Here is a 19,993-nt window from a genome sequence, read left to right as displayed (position 1 = left end):
GTTTCAACTTTGAGTAAGTGCAATTTTCTGATGGAAATTTATTTTTGCCGGAGAATGTGACTATCTTATTTCATGATATTTAACTTCCTGTAACCTAATTTAACTGTGGCTGTTTACACTGAAGTTTTTATTTCCACTTATGTCATATTCTGTCAGGAAATTTTCTTTTCCTTTTAGCTCTAAAGACTAATGGTTTTCAGAACAGAGGCAGCAGCCTGATGTAACTATCACCATGAAGGTAAAATAGAAGTTACACCGTGCTATGTGGACACCCAGAGAGTGAACATCAAGGCTCATGAAGCAGACTGGGTATACTCTTTCCAGTTGCCCCTCCTTCCCACCTGCTGATTATGATCAGTAGCAAGACTAAAAGAGGAAACAGGAGAGCAGTTGGAACTGCATTAGTCCAGCTCAGCAAACATTTGACATCTGTTCCTAAATTAAGCTTTTCGGGGGGTTCAATTTTTGGCTTTTCTTTGGGGAGTGCCAGCTTCCAAGTATCAGGGACTAAAGACCCTTTCTGAGGTTGAATATTGAAAGATTTGGCTAGCTGCATCAGGACTTAAATATCCCCTGTCTTGACTTTTGGTCTGGGCAAGATGTGATCATTAAAAATGGCATCCAGCAGTCTTTGGCCTCTGCTCATCATAAAAAAAAAATGACATTACTTGCAACAGCAACAAACCTTTTTTATTCCTCTCCACTCTCCCCTCTTATAGGCAGACCACTTCTGCTGCTTTTTATAAAGGGACCAATTCTGGCCTATTTTAGGATCTGAAAAATGTCTCTATGCTTTCTTCCTCCTGTAAGTATTTTTTCTGTCATATAAAATATCAGATTCTAAAGATTGCTGTGGTTACTTTATAGACTCTTTTGAAATTCATTTTCTGGGTGAGAATTCAACCTGCTTTACCTATGCATATTGAAGCCTATTAATTGTATGGGTAAAATTCCTGGCAACTGATCCTCACAAAAAGGAAGACAGAGTTCACAAATAAGGATCTCTTTCCTTCTGACCTTTAATGTAGGTCTTACAGTCTTGAGGGCTTAATATAGATTTAATTTTCCGGGGGATTCTGTTTTACCCAATATCATCCTGATCACCTTGAAAGTACTGCTTGGGTGGTTCAGTCTGGTCAGCACAATTTCAAATATATTAGATTTATAACTAAGCTTTAATATCACTCAATGAGTTATTTCTTTTTAATTTGTCACCACTTGACAACACTATAATTCGACACCACTTTCTTTGAGAAAACTTAAAGAAAATTCTTAGAAATGAGAGTATAATAATATTTAGTGACTTCAGTGCAAAAGTTGGATGTCCCATGTCTCTCAGCCTATCATTATAAGATCTGTTTTCCTGACCTCTGATCATGCGCGTGGCTCTCCTCTGGACTCTCTCAAGCTTCTCCACATCCTATTTGAATTGTGGAGCCCAAAACTGGACGCAGTACTCCAGCTGCGGCCTCACCAAGGCCGAGTACAAGGGGAGAATGACGTCCCGGGATTTGCTCGAGAAGCATCTATGGATGCACACCAGCATTTTGGTCGCTTTACTAGCCGCAGCATCGCATTGCAGGCTCATGTTCATCTTGTGGTCAATGATGACCCCCAAGTCTCTTTCCTCTGTGGTGCTAGCCAGTGTAACACTGCTGAACCTATAAGGATGCTGCAGGTTTTTCTTCCCAAGGTGGAGAACCTTGCATTTTTCAGTGTTAAACACCATCAGATTCTCCTCTGCCCATTTGCTGAGCCTGTCCAGATCAGCCTGGATCACCCACCTATCTTCTGGTGTGGATTCTTTGCCCCGAAGTTTGGTGTCATCGGCGAACTTGGCCAGTCCACTTCTGACTCCAATGTCCACATCATTAATGAAGATGTTGAACAATATAGGTCCAAGGACAGAGGCTTGGGAGACCCCACTGGTCAGAGGACACCATGATGAGTGACTTCCATCTATTACTACCCTCTGGGTCAGACCACAGAGCCAATTTTCCAGCCAGTGGATCATGGTGGAGCCAAGGCCGCAACTGGCCAGTTTGGCCAAGAGGTGATCATGGGATACCAGATCGAAGACTTTTTTGAAGTCAAGATATATGACATTAGTCTCTTGTCCCTTGTCCAGGTGATAGGTCACCTTGTCGTAAAAGGAAATGTGATTGGTCAAGCAAGACCGCAACAAACCCGTGCTGGCTATCCCTTAAGATGTTGGTGTTGGCCAGTCCATTAACGATGGCTTCTTTATTAAACTTTTCTAAGATCTTCCCCAGGATAGAAGTCAGGCTGATGGGCATATAGTTAGCTGGATCCACTTTCCTCCCTTTCTTGAAGATCGGCACTACATTGGCCTTCTTCCAGTCTTTAGGCACTACACCAGAGCACCAGGAGTTTTCAAAGCTCCATGCCAGAGGCTGGACTATGATGCTCGCCAGCTCCTTGAGAACCCTGGCAATGTAGATTGTCAGGGCTGGCTGACTTGAAGGTATCCAGCTTCTCAAGGTGTTCGTTCACAAGGTCAGCATTAATGATGGGCAGGGGATCTCCCTCACCCGGACCTCCCTGTCCTGTAGCGGGCACGGGCATCCCATGGGACTGATGAAAGACTGATGCAAAGTACCCATTTAATAGGTTGGCTTTTTCCTGGACGTCAGTTATCAGTTGCCCCATCTGGTTCAGCAGGGGTCCAATGTTGCCCTTGCTTTTCCTCCAGCTCCCCACATATCTGAAAAAAGACTTTTTATTGTCCTTGATGCTTAAAGCTAGTTGGAGTTCAGTTGCAACCTTGGCTTTCCTGGTTTGCTCCCTGCAGGACCGGACCAGTGCAGAATAATCCTCCTTGGAGGTGAATCCCATCCTCCATCCTTTGTAGGCCTTTCTTTTTAGCCTCAGGAGATCTGCTAGGTCCCTGGAGAGCCTGGGGGCTGCTGTGCCGTCTTGCTACCATTCCTCCAAGATGGAATACACTTAGCTTGTGCATTGAGGATCGCTCCCTTGAGAAGCAACCACTCTTCTTGAACTCCCCTCTCCCTGGGGTCATGGTCCCTTAGGGTCTCACTGACCATCCTCCTGAGCTTATTAAAGTCGGCTTTCCTGGAGTCAAGGACCTCTGTGTTGCTGACTGACTTGCCAGCTTTATGGTGGATGGTGAAGGTGATCAGCTCGTGGTCACTGTCACCCAGCTTCCCATCGATCACTAGGTCACTGATTAGGTCATCCCCGGAGCCAGTACCAGGTTGAGCAGTGCTTTTCCTCTCATTGGCTCATAGACTTCTTGAGTCAAGTAGGGGTCATCCACTCACAAGAGGAAGCTTTGTGACCACTCAGATTTTGCTGAGTGATCATCCCATGAGGTGTCTGGGTAATTGAAGTCACCCAAGACCACCATGGCCCTAGAGCATGTGGCCTCAGCCAGTACCTGGGTGCACTCCTGGTCAAGCTCAGGACTTTGGGTGGGAGGTCTGTAGTAGACTCCCACTGTTGTGTTTCCTGTGCTGTGTTCCCCACAGATTTTAACCCAGAGGGTCTCCAGTCATCCACCCTGGTCACCAAGATCAGCTTGAAGGGATGTGTAGCTTTCCTTAACATAGAGAGCTACACCCTCGCCACTTTTATCTACATGATCTCTCCTGTACAGAGTATAGCCATCACCCGTGGTCCAGTCATGGATGGAGTCCCACCAGGTCTCTGTTATCCCTATGACATCATAATTATTTGCACTGAGCAGGAGGACGAGCTCCTCCTGCTTGTTTCCCAAGCTCCTGGCATTTGTGTACAGGCAGGCAAGTGGCCCCTTGGGGGCTCTTGTCTTGCCCGCAGATTGTACCAGGGCTGGGGCAGAGGTGGGCTCCCTTAAGTGCCTTGGCCTGCTGGCTTTGCAAGGGTTGCTCAGTGGGCCAGCAGTGGCAGTAGTCCCCCCCCACATCCCCCAATGTGCTTAGTTTAAAGCCCGGTGGAGAAGGACAGCCAGTCTGGCTGAGAAGAGCCTCCTCCCCAGGAGAAAGAGGTGAGGCCATCTCTTCCCAGCAGCTCGCTGCCTCTCTCGCCAAAGAGTGGGCTGTGGTCATGGAAGGCAAAGCCTTCCCAATGACACCAGCACCGCAGTCTTTGGTTGACTACATGGATCCTCCTCTCCCTTCTCAGCCCATACCCTGAGACTGGAAGGATGAACACTACCTTTTTAGCCTCACTCCCAAATCCCTATAGTGCCTCATGACCAAACTGGGAGCGCTTTGAGCCATGTCATTGGTGCCCACTTGAATAAGGAGCATAGGATAGCGGTCTGTGGGCTTGAGAAGCTTTGGGATCTTCTCCACAAAGTCCCAGATGCAGGCCCCTGGAAAGCAGCAGACTTCCTGGGCTAAGGGGTTGGGGCGGCAGATTCCCCCCTCAGTCCCCCACAGGATGGAGTCTCCCACAACAGACATCTTATGTTTTGCCTTGGGGAAAGTGGGGGCGGTAGCTGCAGTTGAGCCTGTGTTGCATGCAGAAGCTGGCAAGCCAGCAGACTCTGCTGTTGCAACAAGAGGTGCGTACCTGTTGTTAAGCTCAGGCAGGTCTTGGTGTGGTGGGCCCTAGGGCCCTGGACCACCTTGGTCCATGCCCCTGACTGGACAGAGTGGGAGGTCCCGGAGTCCTCCTTTGTCCTGGAGGGAGACTGTGGTCTGCCCTCTGGCTTCTGGGGAGAGAAGGGCCTGGCAGTAGGAGTCCATCTCCTGCTCACAGTCCCTGATGGCACACAGTCTCTGGACTGTGGCCTGGAGCTCTTCCAGCTGGCGGGCAGGAGACCCTAAAAGGGAGCAGACCCCACAAGGGGAGGTGGCCATGCTCCTGGCTGCCAGAGCCTGAAAAAGCAATAGGTAGCACCTGCAGCCAACAGTCAGGGGCTCTGTCTGCGTGGAGCCCAGAACCATGGACTCCGTCTGCGTATCCATCTCGGAGGTGCCGGGGGGGGGGGGGGGGCCACAGAGCCCAAGGGGACCCTTGGAGTGTGGCATGTGCCCATCTGTGTTGTACCTCTGGTAGGCAGGCTAGGGCTGGGACTATCTACCCTTGGGGGTTTGTAGGCAGGGTCTCGGAACCTCCTGCACACCTTTCTGCGTGAACTCCATGCTAACTCATGCACCAGCAGACAAGCACATCTGTTTGTGCAGCCTGTTCATGAGGCTTCCTGGGGGGCTGGGTAAAGTAGGGGCCTGGGTGGGGCTTGACCTGTCCCAGTACAACTCAGCCACCTCCTCCCACTCACTCAGGGGTTAACCTCCTCCCACCACAGGCCCTGTTTGCCTCCGGCTGTGCGGGGGTTGGCAGGGGGCTCCGTTGCTGATGGGGGGTCTTTGGGGGTCTTTGGGGGAGCGGGGATGCAGCAGGCTTTCACCCGTGCATCTCTCACCACTCCAGACCCAAACTGGGGCTTTTTTTGCTGTTGATGGGCCCTTTTAAACTGTGTGCATGCGCAGTGGGCCCGCCATTGGGGAAGCTGCTCTCGGGCAAGGTGGGGGCCTTACCCAGGATTTGGGGGGCCCTTCCTTACCGGAGGGGGACTGGTGATTACCCCCCACCTCTCTCCCTCCTGGGAGGCTGGACCAAGTAGGGGCCTGGGTGGAGCTTGACCTGGCCCGACTCTTCTCAGCCACCTCCTCCCACTCACTCAGGTGTTAACCCCCTCCAACCATGGGACCCGCTTGCCTCTGCCTGTGCTGGGGGTTGGCAGGGGGCTTTGCAGATGCTGGGGGCTCTTGGGGGGGCTTCAGGAGAGTGGGGGCACAGCGGGCTTTCACCCACACGTCTCTCACCGCTCCGGAGCCTAATTGATAAAGATGTTGAAAAGTACTGGACCGAGCACTGACCCCCGTGTGACACCACTGCGTACTTCATGCTAGGATGACACAGATCTGTTCACTATGACTATGGGTCCTATCCTGCAACCAGTTTCTCACCCACCTGACTATTTTGGAGTCAATCCCACAATCTTTCAATTTTCTAGTAAGGACATTGTGGGATACTAGATCAAAGACCTTTTGAAAATCTAGGTATACAATGTCAACCTGCTCTCTCATGTCCAGGTGACGAGTTACCTGGTCATAAAAGGAGATGAGGTTGGTAAGGCAAGGCCTGCCTGTGATGAAGCCATGCTGGCTGTCATTCAGAATCTTACCTTCTACAAGCTTATGGCAGATAGGCTCCTTGATGAACTTTACTAGGATTTTCCCTAGGATGGAAGTTAGGCTGATTGGCCTATAGTTACTTCCCTCTTGCCCTTCTTGTGGATGGGTACAACATTGGCTCTCTTCCAGTCATCAGGGACTTCTCCAGATCACCACATATATGCTGCTGATCTCCCACCCATGGCTACCCATGGAACCAGCTTGAGAAGGGGCTAGATAGTAGCTGACCTGTAATGTAGTGTTTATACTGTAGGTTTATGGATGGGGAATGGCCAGACCACAGGATCTGTAGCTTCTCAGGTTAATATTTTAACTATTTTGAAGAAGAGGTATGTGCTGTCTCCCACATTTTATCATTGATCAGAGACAGAATAATCACAAGCAGAACATGTGTTAATGGAGAATTAGAAGGATTCAGGAAACTGGCAGTGGCAATGCTCCAGCTGAATATACTTATAAAATTAAAACTTTTCTTTTGATGACCTTCAAAATAGAGTACCACTAGAATCATTCACTCATCTCATCTTGAGAGTTAAAGAAGGTTCTAGTTCCACACTGGAACCTTGAAAATACAGCATGTCTTTTGTAAGTCATATGAACAGTTTAAGTGGTTAGGATGGTGGGAGGCAGTAGTAAGAGGGGGCTAATAGGGAAGGCAGTGGACCCAATATAGCCCAGTGGGGGAGAAGGAGTAGGTAGTGTGTTTATACTAAGATGTAGGCTGGAGTGGTCACAAGGTAGTATAACGGGGTCTAGGTAACATAATTCAGAAATAATCCTACCTTGGAATGCCATATTTTTAAGCCACTTAAGTACTTAAAACTAGTTTCAGGTGTTAATGTGTGGACAATCCAGGTGTTCAGAACTCCAAGGAGCTACCCAAAATTACCATGTAACAAGGCCCTTATTCACTGTATAGCACACATTATGTGAGCATTAAATCCCAAGAAATAAGTCTATCACATTTTCTTCTCACAATACAAGAATGCATGGGAGGTAATTCTTTTAATCCCTGAGGCTTGTTTTTGCTTCATTATAAAAGCTTGCTTTGCTTTTTGGATTATCTTCTTTTTCCTGCTGGTTAGAATGAATTGTAACAGGTATTCCAGTTTTCAGTAGCAATTATTTGTTCTTCTTTGTACTTTTTGCCATTTCTACTCTTTTATTTTAGATATCTTCTCCTAGTTAATTTCAAAACAAATGATGTAAAACTTCTTACATTTAATTGTGTGGCAATACTGTTTTGAATAAGGCCCTTTCTATGGGCACTAACAGATACGTTTTATTGCTGTGGTATTCTTTATAATTATGGTTTGTATGGCCTATAATTTCAAGAAGTCTTATTGAGTTATCACAAAAGACAAGATTTTTTTTCTATTCTTGGCTGACAGAAAATTGTTTAATAATTGATTTTTTTGAACAAGTGTCAACAACAAAGCTGTCTTGCCAACTTGGAGATTATGCAGATGCAGTACTATATACTTATACTATTTATATTTCTGACTAGTTTTCAATAGTGAAATTACATACCCTTTACTTGAATGCTCAATAAGCTTTTATTAAGAGAGGTGTGTGGTAAGAATAATCACCATACAATTCACATGGCTAACAGAAGCAACATGATTATAGAAACTAAGGAAGGCGGAGGGGGGAATTGATAAATTTGGCAAAGAAAATTAACTCAAGTCTGTCTTCCTAATTGGACTGCGAACACTTTTCAGGTTCATTTAAGCCTAATCTTCATTTCAAAATGTCACCACCTTTGAACATTTCTCACTTAGCTTTTGGAACAGAAATTCTGGAAGAAATTTTACCTTGCACAAATTGGGAACTGCTAGCAATGTCATATAAAGAAAGAATTTCCTTACAATATTTGGTCCCCAAAAAGGTTTTAATAAGTGAATGAGTTTGTGAGATCATGCCCTGCACTGGTTAGAAACTGAATCCTTATTGAGGGTGCTGCTGTATGGAGTCAACAAACTATTGAGGGAAAATGCCTATTGTTAAGGCCTATTTCACATGGCAGCCTAAGAACTTTACCTTTCAAGGTCTCATGTTTAAAATCATCCCCTGAAATGGACATGATTCCCTGTTGTGAAGAACTGTGGGTTTTATTGTCATATTTCTGTTATAAATGTGTTCATGTCTTAATAACTCACATGCCTGAGTTTCCCTGACTGGCCTATATGTAGGGAATGAAGGGCTAATAGCATCCCTATCCCAAAGATGCTTATGTTTAAGAGGAAACAAGGCATCAAAGCTCTCCAGCATCAAATCTGAAGAGAGTAAGAGTACAGAAGGAACAGCCATGCTATTTTGGATGTTTTGGTATGTACAGACTAGAGAGAAGACAACTGAACTATCCTTTGGACACTGAAAACTGTGTGGGCTGGAATGAGAACAGAGGGACTTCACCCATTTGGAGGGGGCAGAGTCTTCTTGTTCTGTGTCCTTTGCCTTTAACTAAAAGCCTTCACTGAAGAGTGTCTGCTTTGCCGCTTAGAACTTCACATTTGCAGAAAGAAAAGTCCCTCTCCTAGGAGCAGAACTAAATGCTAATTTGCCGAGGCTGGGCCACAGATATTCAGGCAGGGTAAAAGATCAAAAACCTGGTGTCTCAAGAGTTGGAAGAAGCCAGGGCTTCCCTCTATACTGGAAGCCATGTCTGTATTATAGCCTTATCTGGCTACTCAGAAATGAGAGAAGACTGAAGAGGTCTTGGGCAAATGCTCCCTGTGAGACTCTATGGGCACCTATCAATGTGCAGCCAGGCTACTTCAATGCACTGTAAGTACACCACATCAGACCATGCTCCAGCAGACTCCAGCATCATGTGTATCAGCATCCTGATGCTGAAAAATGGTAGTGGGGTCTCTTTAAAGCACCTGTGCCGCCATTTTTCAGTGCAGGAAAGTTGATACTCATAATGCTCTGGGTGCATTAATTAAAGCAGTTCTGGGAGCCACTTTAATTAAAGTGCCCCCCTCTTCCCCTGAGCACGTGTATAAACACCCTGTGATACTTTCTTATCAACACAGTTCCTTAATCAGCTAAGCTTGTAGTGTTACTGCTTCCACAGAAGTGCTCTCTCTGCAGCTCTCCTCATCTAGGGAGATGAAATTGTGAGGATTCAACTTTTAAGGGCCCATTTTGAAAACACTTTCAGGAAGATCAATACATTCTCACATTTTATGGTCTGGGTGAGGACTCAGTTCTGGAGGAGTCTTCCAGCTCCTACAAAATGTCTTTGTTTTGGACATGCAAGTTGTTCAGTTGTTCCAGGACTTCCTCTTTGATACTGTCAGTTTTTTTCTATACTAATGCTTTCTAAATCTTTTTATATTTTCTCATTATTGGATGATAACATGTGTACTTTCCCACTAACAAGATGTGTCCCAAGATACTCTCCGTCTCTCTTGAATAGAAACTGTTTCAAACAGTACCAAATGCAAATTCTGTGATGTTTAGTAGGCTCTAGAGTTGTTTGAATTATTCATCAGTGATATATCCAACTGATTTAGCTCTTTCTTCATTTGTGAATTAGCCATAAGCAGGTTGTGACTTTTATTGATTTGCTACTTGCAGTTTCTAAGTTGTATAGTTTAGAAGACCAACTTTAAGATGTTGGACTATGCATGAACTTGTTTCTGGTTGTAATTTGCTATTTATGCTATTCAGTGGCAACCTAAAATGTAAATTATCTATAATCCCTATGTGTAACTTGTAGATACTAGATAGAGACTGAAAGTAAAATAAAATGTAGTCTTTGAACTCTTCACAATAAATTCTACACACAGTTTTTTATGGCTTTATCAGTTTATGCAAATGAAGAAAAGAGAAAGAGGGAGTGATTTAGGTGACAGGCTAAAACTTTAAAATGAAAAGGGCAGTCTCCTGCCTCCTTTTCTTACACAAAAAGGTTTGGCATGAGGTCTCCTATAGGTCTCTTATCCTCTGGCCAAGAACTTGGGGCTGATTTTCTTCAGCCTAACCCAGGAATCAGTGGGTGCACTGCATAATGTGCAGTGATTATTGCACATTTATTTAGTACATGTATAAGCAAGTGCTAAATAAATGTGCAGAGTAATCAGGGGTATTGTGCAGTAGTGCTAGAGAATACCTTTTAAGTGATGATACTGCATGGAAGTCTAAAACTACGGTGCAGTACCATCTCAACCTGGTTTTTGCCATGGGACGATACTGCACAGCAGTATCTGGCTATTGCACAGTCAGTGTCTAATGTAGATGTTCCCAGTGTAGTTCTGAATCATTCCCATGGTACCATATGGGACTTCAGTCTTACAGACAAAATGTCCTCCAGACATTTCCTGTCTTTGCTTTTTCTCTGTGAGGTGGCCCCTTCATCATTCATGTTACCCCAAACTGTGACACTCACCAAACTAGTCTTACCTCTTGTCATTATTATACCAGCCACCGAAAAGCTTCATCTTCCCTGTAGATAAATTTGCTTGAATTGATTTTTTTACAACTTGGACATCTTCCCTAACGTACCCATTGGCTTCCCAGAGTATAATAATTAAGATTAGCTTATTTATTCTGTAGCGACTTCCAGATTGGGTGTGTAATGGACCTTCTCATCCCCAGGCTGACTCCTTATATGCTGAGACATTCCGTGACACAGCAATTTCATAAAAATAACCAGAATTCATAATCAGTGCATACATTCCTCAGGTGTACTCCTAATATTAACATTTCTGTTCTTATTGCTGTTAACCTAAACTATGTTCTTAGAATATTGTGAAGAAGAAGGAGTGACTTCTGATTCCCTGTACAGGTGACTCAATGGGGCAGGGGAGGGGGGATTCTTTTTTTAGGAACAAGAAACCAGATGCTAACAAATCTGTAAACATAGCTCAGTACACCTCAGAGCAACAGAGCTTGGGCACATAATTAATAGCAACAAGACATGAAAGCTTCAAAATGACTCATAGCCTCCTTTTCAATCAATCTGCCTCCTACCCTTCATGGCTGGCCAACAGAACACAGAAATCCCTTCCTAGCCATGAAACACATTTTGAGACTCAAGAGTGGGTTAGTTCCAATGCTTCTGGCTATTAGCTCTTGTTGGACTTGGCAGTCTTAGAGCAAATTCAGTTAGCTACTGCCAGTCCTATAAAGTACAATGGAACTCATTGAACCTAAGGTTTTGTAATACAATATCTATCCATACAGTGAGCACTTGCTTTCATTGGCATTGTCAAAATGTGTCATCCCAATCAGTTAAATTGCCTTGGGTTCCACTGAATTAAACTGCTATATTACTTAGGCAGAGACTTCAGCTCACAGATCAGGGAGGGATATGAATGCTCTGAGGAAATTTTCAAAAAGATTTGACCAATTCCAGTGTAAGAATTAGTAAGGCATCATGAGGCACTTAAAATACTCTTTTAAATAGTTTATTAGGAGCTTCAGCCTTTAAAAAAAAATTTTTTTTTGCCTCTTGTTCGTAAGGCAAAAGTGGCAGTAGGTTTGTGAATTAAAGTGAATAAGGGGGATGATATGCTTATTCTCTAAAGACTCAAAACAAATTTATAGTTCTTATAGCTGAAGATAGTTGCCTGTAGCAACCATGGACATTTAGGGCTGTATTGTCTCATCAGTGGTATATCCTTCAAAAGATCAAACGCACACTTGAAACTATACCCCTGTGCTTACAGAACACCTCATTTTGTAACTGTTTTGAAGAAAAAAATTACTAGGGGCTTGAATAGTTTCTTAAAAGAAATCCCTTGTGAAATACCACAAAATTAGACATTAAATTGTTCAATGAGCAGCACAACACCACTAGCATACACTTAAGTTACTGAAAATCTGATCTCAGTGGTTATGCCACTTTCCAGAATTATCCTAAAGATATGCCTCCCTGCAGAAAGATAAATGTTATGATAAATGGCAAGAAAAGATCCATTCCAAAATAAAGGAGAACTGCCTAGGTGTGACTGAATTGTTCTTAATGGAAAAATGAAAATGGAGAACTTGATATCCTTCTGCAATTGCTATTGGATTTTTTTATTGAAGTTGTGAATCTGAAGATAAAACCTACTACACACTTGTCCCCTGGGATACCAAAATATTACAGCTATGAACAAATGCAGATTTAAATTCATCAGTGCACATCCTCATTGGGAAAACGTACAAACATAAATGTCATATTACCCTTAGTAGAATGTCAATAAGCCAAGAAAATGTTTAATTAAAATGTGTGGAAAAATTCAGTAAGACCATAACTACAACCCTTCCTTCCTGCCCTATCTCTGTACTATTTTGAGAAAGGGTGGGGAAGTATTTTTGGTAAGTGGTAAGGACAGAAACTGCTGGTTTTCTTACTGATGCTTCTTTTCCCCCTATCTTCTTCTGCACAGGTGACACTAAATACATACTATGTTCTGTGATATTTGACCCCCATAGATTTGAAAAGCAAATGTAGAACTTCGAAGAGGCAGGCTGTGGAGCATAGTACATCTGTTACATCTCCATTATAAAGTGATCGATTTGTGCACAGCAGGGATTCTGAGGGTAAGGAGGCACATGCCTTTTCGGAGAATCCTTAGTAGAGACTTCAAAACCCTTAATCTAGAAACTGTGGTCATGAGCAGCAGATACTCATGGATTTAGTGACAATTTTTGTACCCTTCTTTAGAAGGGACTTACTGATAGAAGCCATCACCTTTTACTTTTTTTGCTAAGGGCTTTTGCTGGGTTGAGACTGAAGAGAGTGCTGCGTTGTATTCAGATAGCCAGAGAAATAAAATAAATATTTTATTTTAAGGTAAGTCTTGGCATTCTTGATTTGGTGAGGGAGACAGTACCCCTGACATCCTGGTTGGAGCCCTCCATAATCCAGAATTTAGAAATAGATGGTTTATATTTATGGTTATAATCTAGGCTGAATTACCTCACTGTTTAGTAAAGTCTTATTTTCAATATAAATATGAAATGAGGTACTTATATGGCTATTATCGCACTATATTTTTGGCAATAAGAGAATGGACATGCCAGAAGTAATATAAAATGTAGCTAGAGTGTTGATGTACTCTGGTGACAGACCTGTAGGTTTTTTTAAGGTCTGTCATGAATTGGTTAGAAACTGGTATGTCCATCTCCTTGCTAAGACAGAGGATAAAGCCTCTTTTTTATTGCATATTTGCTGTTGCTATTGCCAGAAGGCTTGCTCTGCATCAGGAGTAAAACATGCTATCTAATCATAAACGTATAATGCTGTTCTTGCCACAGAAAAAATCTGTATCTCTGCTGTATGGAGAACTGTAGGGCTAATGAGAGGGGAATTAAATTTTCAACCTTGTTTGTAAAAGCCATTTCATACACTTATTAATCAAGATGCAGGAGCTTGTAAGAGAATTATTCTCTTGAAATGGAAATCTATTCCACTCTTAGAAATATTAATCTCTTATAATAGTGTAATTGAGTTGGGCAGTTCACAAAAAATATTTTTATGCAAATGGAAGGCTTCCAATATTAGAGAGGATATCATCAGCATATCTTGAAGGATATTGGTATAATGAAATAGCTTCTAGCTTGGTGTTTAATGAGGAAACACAAGTTCCTTCAAACACGGAACTATAGGAAATAGAAATGAAATAGTCGTCATTGGGCATGTCTACATGGGACGCTGTTGCACAGTGGTTTCTATGCATTTATTTAGTACTTGTATAATCAGTTACTTGTATAATCAAGTATTAAATAAATGTGCATACCAGTCACTGTGCAGTAGTGGCAGAGAATGCCTTTTTAGTGATGGTACTGAACAGTAGCTGAATAATACTGTGCAGTAGGGCAGCATGTAATTTTGCTGGCCATTTTGTTTCAACACTGTTTTGACTCATTTCAAGGTTGAAACAGCTAAATTAAAACAAAACAAAGGCCATCCAAATAGCCTTGAAACAAAACAAGGCTAGTCAAAATGTTTTGAAAGTTTAAACTTTTTGACCATAGCACTGGGGATGGGAAGTCAGTCTAACTGGGCTGACTTCCCATCCCTGGCACAAGACCAGACAAGGGACGGAGAGACAACCCAGCTGCACTGCCTCCCCGTGCCCCATTCTAGATTGCACTGGGGATGGGGAGGCAGCCCAGCTAGACTGACTTCCGATCCCCAGTGCTATGGCTGAAACATTTTTTTTGACTAGCTCAGCTGGGCTGCCTTCCATCCCCAGCGAAACTTGAAACAGCATCAAAACAGCTGTTCTGTTTTGATGGAATGGAACAGAACAGCTATTTCAAATCAAATGAAATTTGAAATGGAACAGTGTTCTGTGGCACCATCAAAACTCAAGGCTGTTTTGCACAGCCCTACTGTGCATAGCGTATTAGCACTGTTGATGCTCTAATGTGCTACTGTGGAGTATTATTCAGCTACTGTGCAGTCAGCATCTCATGTAGATATGCCTGGGAAGGCCAATCCTGTCCTTTCATGGGCAACCCCCTTTAAAAAAATCTTATCTAGTTCAATCTTGAAACAATTAGATTTCTTGTCCTGCCTTCTGTTGGAAGGTTGTCCCTAAATTACACTCTTCTATAGTTAGAAACTTTAAAATTTCCAGCCTAGACTTATTTTCAGCCAGTTTGTACCCATTCATTTTTATTCCAACATTGTCCTTAGCTTAAATAGTTCTTTTTCTCTGGCATTTGTCTACCAATCCCACTTTATTTTTCTCCCTCTTCAGCCTTTGCTTGATAAGCTGAATGAGAAAAGCCTCATAGTCTTCTATGATAGTCTTCTTTCCCCTGAATATCTTACTAATCTTCCTTTGTACATGTTTCTGTTTGAATTATTTTTTCATGTTCAGAACCTCATCTTTATCTCCTTTCTGCATTGTTTAATTGTTTTTGCCGTTACTTGCTGTTTTTAAGACAATCTTATTTCATGAGGGCTGCAACCTAATTGACTACCGGATTGGGTTCTGTTATGGGCTATGCCATTGGTTTCCATCTGACTATGTTACCCCATGAATAAAGTGAAAATAATGATAGTGAACACTTGCAGAAAGTTCTTTGAGATCTGTTGACCTTATGTGTAAAAGACAATGTTATACTAACAGTCTTCCCAGGGGCTTGTATTGTTTTGATTTAAATCACACTGTTCGTGCAATTTTACCCCATGGACAAGTCTGTGATTTTAAAGCAGTGATTGCCAAATTTTTGGTCCATGGATCTCCCCCTTTAAGTGTCTAAATTGTGAAATGCTGTTAAAACCTTCAAAGTGGGAATTAAGGATTTAAAATGGACTTAGTTTATGAATTAAATTAATTTAAACCAAAATTCTCAGAATTAAAGGGATGAGGATCTTTGTTCAAAATAGGTGGTTTTAATTCCACTTACAGAAATAAGTGGAAAAATGCACCTTGTGGATTGGTTGAATATTTAGATAAATCTTCAGTATTAAGGAACCTGAGTCAAACTGAAGGTAAAAAGCATTGTAGTGTTATAAAGCCAGATATTACGAGTATCCTTGGCAGAGTAGGACATGTGTCTAGTGTTTAAAGTCCATTGCATAAAGGTCATGGTGAGAGGGACACAATGATTTGAGAAGTTTTGTACTCCGGCTTCTTTTTTGGTTGCCAAAAAACTTACTTGGGCTCTTGGTAGCCACATTTAAGTTAAGTAGCCCCAAAACTATTCTAGCATATGCTAAGGGGCTGAGCAGGTCTCCATCAGAGCAAGGATACAACCCTTTAGACTCTATGCCAGTCAAGGCTCTACTGGATGTAAGCACTGGACCATTTTATTTGTATAAGCTGATTGTGAATAAAAAAGCCGTCTTTGGTGCAATCCAGTTGCTTCCGGTGTATCAAAATGAGAATGTGGCCTGCTGGAGAGTGATGTTTTGTAACTGGACTCCTGATCCAGAAAGCATGTCTATATAGCATGTAAGACATGACCATCTAAATTATTAGCTGATATGGAAGACTCATAGAAACAATAATAATAATAATGAGTAATATTAGTTGCTGTATATCCCTTTTTTGGTAGATATCAAAGCACCTGATTAAAGAAGTGATTATGCAGTTTTTTTCCAGCAAGGGCTTTTTTCTTATATGCCAGATGTCTCAGTTTTGTGTGTCCATTTTGGTGCTACATAATGTACCTTGACCAAGAAGAACACTATTAGAGAAAAGACTTTTCAAGTTGGCATCTAAAATGCAATCTTGATGCAGAAAGTGAATTTGGAAAAGGCTTGACACAAAACTTTTTAATATCATTTTTGTAACTTGATCTCTTCTTCAGTTGCTGAACATCTGCAGCCTGCAGAAAGACAGCTGATACAGGGATTGCTTCTAATCAGTAAAGTGTATAATACAAAGATTATTTGACGAAGCACAGATTTTTTCATTAAAATATTTTATGGTATCACTGGGAAATTTTGTAAAACAAGCCTTCAGTAAGATTTTACCATGACAGATCATATCTTTTTTCAGGTTGCATCTTATGACACCTACAAATGAAATTGATGACAATGCAAGAAAGTGTAGTCCAAGTGCTTTAAAACTATATATAGGGCCTAATCAAGCTGTATTAAAATAGTCATCTTTTGGAAAATGCATCTTTATCATAGCTGGTTCCTGACCTTAGTTGCAGATCTTGTAACTAATTATATGGACAATTAACCCAAATCCAGTAGGTATCCCATGAGAGACTAGTGCTTATCTAAACTGAAGAAAGCAGCTATCCTTGAATACCAAGTGCTATTAGTGCTTCCTTGACAGGCTACAGAATACCTATGAGATACTGATTATGCACCAGCTGAACCTGGACATCCCGAATGGCAAAAAGGACATTGTGCCAGATGGTATTTACCATATTCTGATTAGAGGATAAAGATCTTATCATTCAAGTTACTCTGCAGCTTTGAAGCAGACTGTGACCTGTGTGGGTTCTTTTTTGCTAGCATTGCTGAGCAAGCAATTATGCCATAAGACTTGCACAGTTTGCTTGTATTTCCATTCAAGGTCATGCTCTATTCAGACTTTGATACTAAAACAAACTTCCTAGAGAAAATCCTGACAAAACCACCTGTGATCTAACAATAAATTGTATCTGAACATGGTAAGATCTCAGCATGAAGTGAAAATGAAGTCAAAACTTGAAAGTGAAACCCAAGGCCAAACTACATTTTGGCCATATAATAATGCCTTTAGTTTTTTAATCTGTTAAGACAAATAGACAGTGACTTCTCCAATCTCGGGCCAATTTTGTTAATTTTATGTAATATTGTTTTCTGTTTCATACTACAACACATTCTGCATTATAGCAGGTGTCAGTAATAACTATTGTAAGTGCCTACACAATTTCTCTATTGTGCTTTTTCTTTTCCTCCAAACGTCATATTTGGGGGTAAAATAATACTTTGGCTGATCTTCATCTGAAAATATTAAGGTTTACAATTTAGTTACAAATCCTTTTTTTTTGGCATTTTGACACCTGGAAAAATGCCCCACCCCAACTAGGGATGATGCCCTCTGTGAAATCTATACAAATTCATTGCCTCTGTATAAGTCTGAATGATTAGCACTCAGTAAACCTTCCTTTTGATGAAGAATCAGACTGAACAAGCTGGATTTGATGTCCTCTTAGAGGACATTGATTAAGCAGGAATAAAATACAGTAAAATCTTGTCACTATAGACAGTTGAGATGCCTTGAAAAATACATCAGCAACTGAGCTGCTGGGTGATAATGACCATCCTAAATTATCTTGTTCTTCCATTATCAGGGTTTTACTGAATCTCTCTTGTTTGTTGACTACCTCTTATAGCCTTGTTTTATTTACATAAGGAGTTTTACACAAGCTTTTGTTTCAACTGCTGCTTGGCTCTGTTGCATTTCCTTCTCTCCCAGAGACCTGAGGAATGGTACAGTGGTACTCAAACACTTGTCTCTGTCTATCCCAACCAAGTAATTGGTTCTATAAAAGATAATAGGCACAAAGCTGTCTCTTATGATGATACCTATTCCCATTTTAAAATTTCATTTTAAGTCCTTCAGTCATGTTTGGAAGAAGAAAAATTAAACTGAAACTTCAGGGCTAAAATTCACTTGAGCATGTTTAGGGAGTATCTGATGAAACTGTAATACTATAAAGAGCTCCAGCCCGCTACTCCCATCCCCTTGTGATTATATGTTTTTTCTTTAGGAAAATATTGATGAGTGAGCTTATAGAGGTCTCATTGAAACACCCACAAATGCAACTTGAAACAAAAGAAACCTCAGCCTTACAAAGACCTAGCACTAGGAAGAGACATGCAGAAATAAAGTAGAAGCCATTATACTTTCAGTTTGGTAATTCATATTCTGAAATAAAATAGTGAAATTTTACAGATCTGGAGGAAAGTATATACCTTTAGTTTGGCCAGACATTTGGCCTGGCCCATTGAACTCAGTGGATTTTTTGACAAATTATTTACTACAAATATAGGCTTATTGTAGGTCTATAGCCTAATCAAGTATATTACCTATTAGTCTATGTTCAGAATTATGAAGTCAAACCTAAAAACACCTGCAGTTTTGGTCACTGGAAATATGTCATATGACTTCCCTCAGCAATCTGTGAGAGGGAATTCTTATGTTCTAAATCCCTTTATAAAGTCAAACCTAAAAACAGAAAGAAAGATCCTAAAGCTGTACTCAGTTAGGCTGCTTCCTTGGCGGGGGGGGAAGAGTGATATAAGGAAGGTCTAGCTCCTGTATAAAAAAAAATGTAGATTGCACAGAGGGTATTATGTACAAAAATTGAAACCTACTCCAAAGGCTTTAAAATAAAACTGCTAATAATATTCTAATAAGTACCAGGAAGGTCTTTAGTTACTTGTAATTGTGACCACATAGTACTTGGTTTGTTGAGTGGCAGAGGACCTATAATCAGCAACTTTGGGTGATCTGTTCTGGGTCATGCAGTTTCTATGTTAAATTATCCTTTTAATCTGAGTAATGAAATAGCTAGTGCAAAGTGAATTTGAAGCAATTTATGACTTTCTTTGTCAGTTGTGTGTGTATGTGTGCTTGCTTTCACATGGTAACTTTCCTCTCTTTTTCTCATTCTCCTGTGGATATCCCTGAAAAAGCAGCACTGAAAGTACAGCTTTATTTTCTCCTTTATTTAGTATCTCCTCTCTCCTTCTCAGTCAGTTTTCTTCTCTTTTTCCTGACAAAGAACTACATTGATTCATTTTCCCCTGTTCCATCTTACTTAGTATCTTAAAATGAAAAGGGGGGAAAGAAATCAGATAAATATCATTTATGTTTAAAAATACTGACTTCTCCCTATTCTTCCGTTCACTATTTTCATTAACATCAGCCTAGTTTCAAACTTGCTTTTCTTTTCCTTTCTTGTACAGATTCTTTTTCAGAAATCATGTCACCTATAGGGTCTGGCTAACTATTTCCAATGTAGCGATTCCTCATTTTCTTTCTGATGCAAATTTAAATACTGCTCTCCAGAAATAATCTTCTTACAGGAAGTGTTTAAACATGGTATTAGCATGCAACAATAAACTCCAGCACACATGGCACCAGAGTTTATTGCTCCCAGCATGTCATTTGAATATGCACCCGGGACTGAAACATGCTGAACTGGGTTGGGGCAGGCCTGCTCTGACTTGGCTCAGGATGCTGTGGCTAGGGCACAAAGGGTGTTTCAGTGCAGTGTTAGCTAGCAGGCAGCCCCCACACTGATGCAACCTTGTGCCCCTGCAATCTGGGTGAGCATCTGCATGTGTGCTGTTGTACATAAAAAACGCTGCAGCAGGGTAGTACTTGTAAATACTTGTAAATACTACCATACTGTGGAAT

Source organism: Crocodylus siamensis, chromosome 1, assembly GCF_052110815.1.
Source record: "Crocodylus siamensis isolate JL-2025a chromosome 1, ASM5211081v1, whole genome shotgun sequence".
NCBI classification, from domain to species: domain Eukaryota; kingdom Metazoa; phylum Chordata; order Crocodylia; family Crocodylidae; genus Crocodylus; species Crocodylus siamensis.
Note: the sequence above shows the minus strand (reverse complement) of the source record.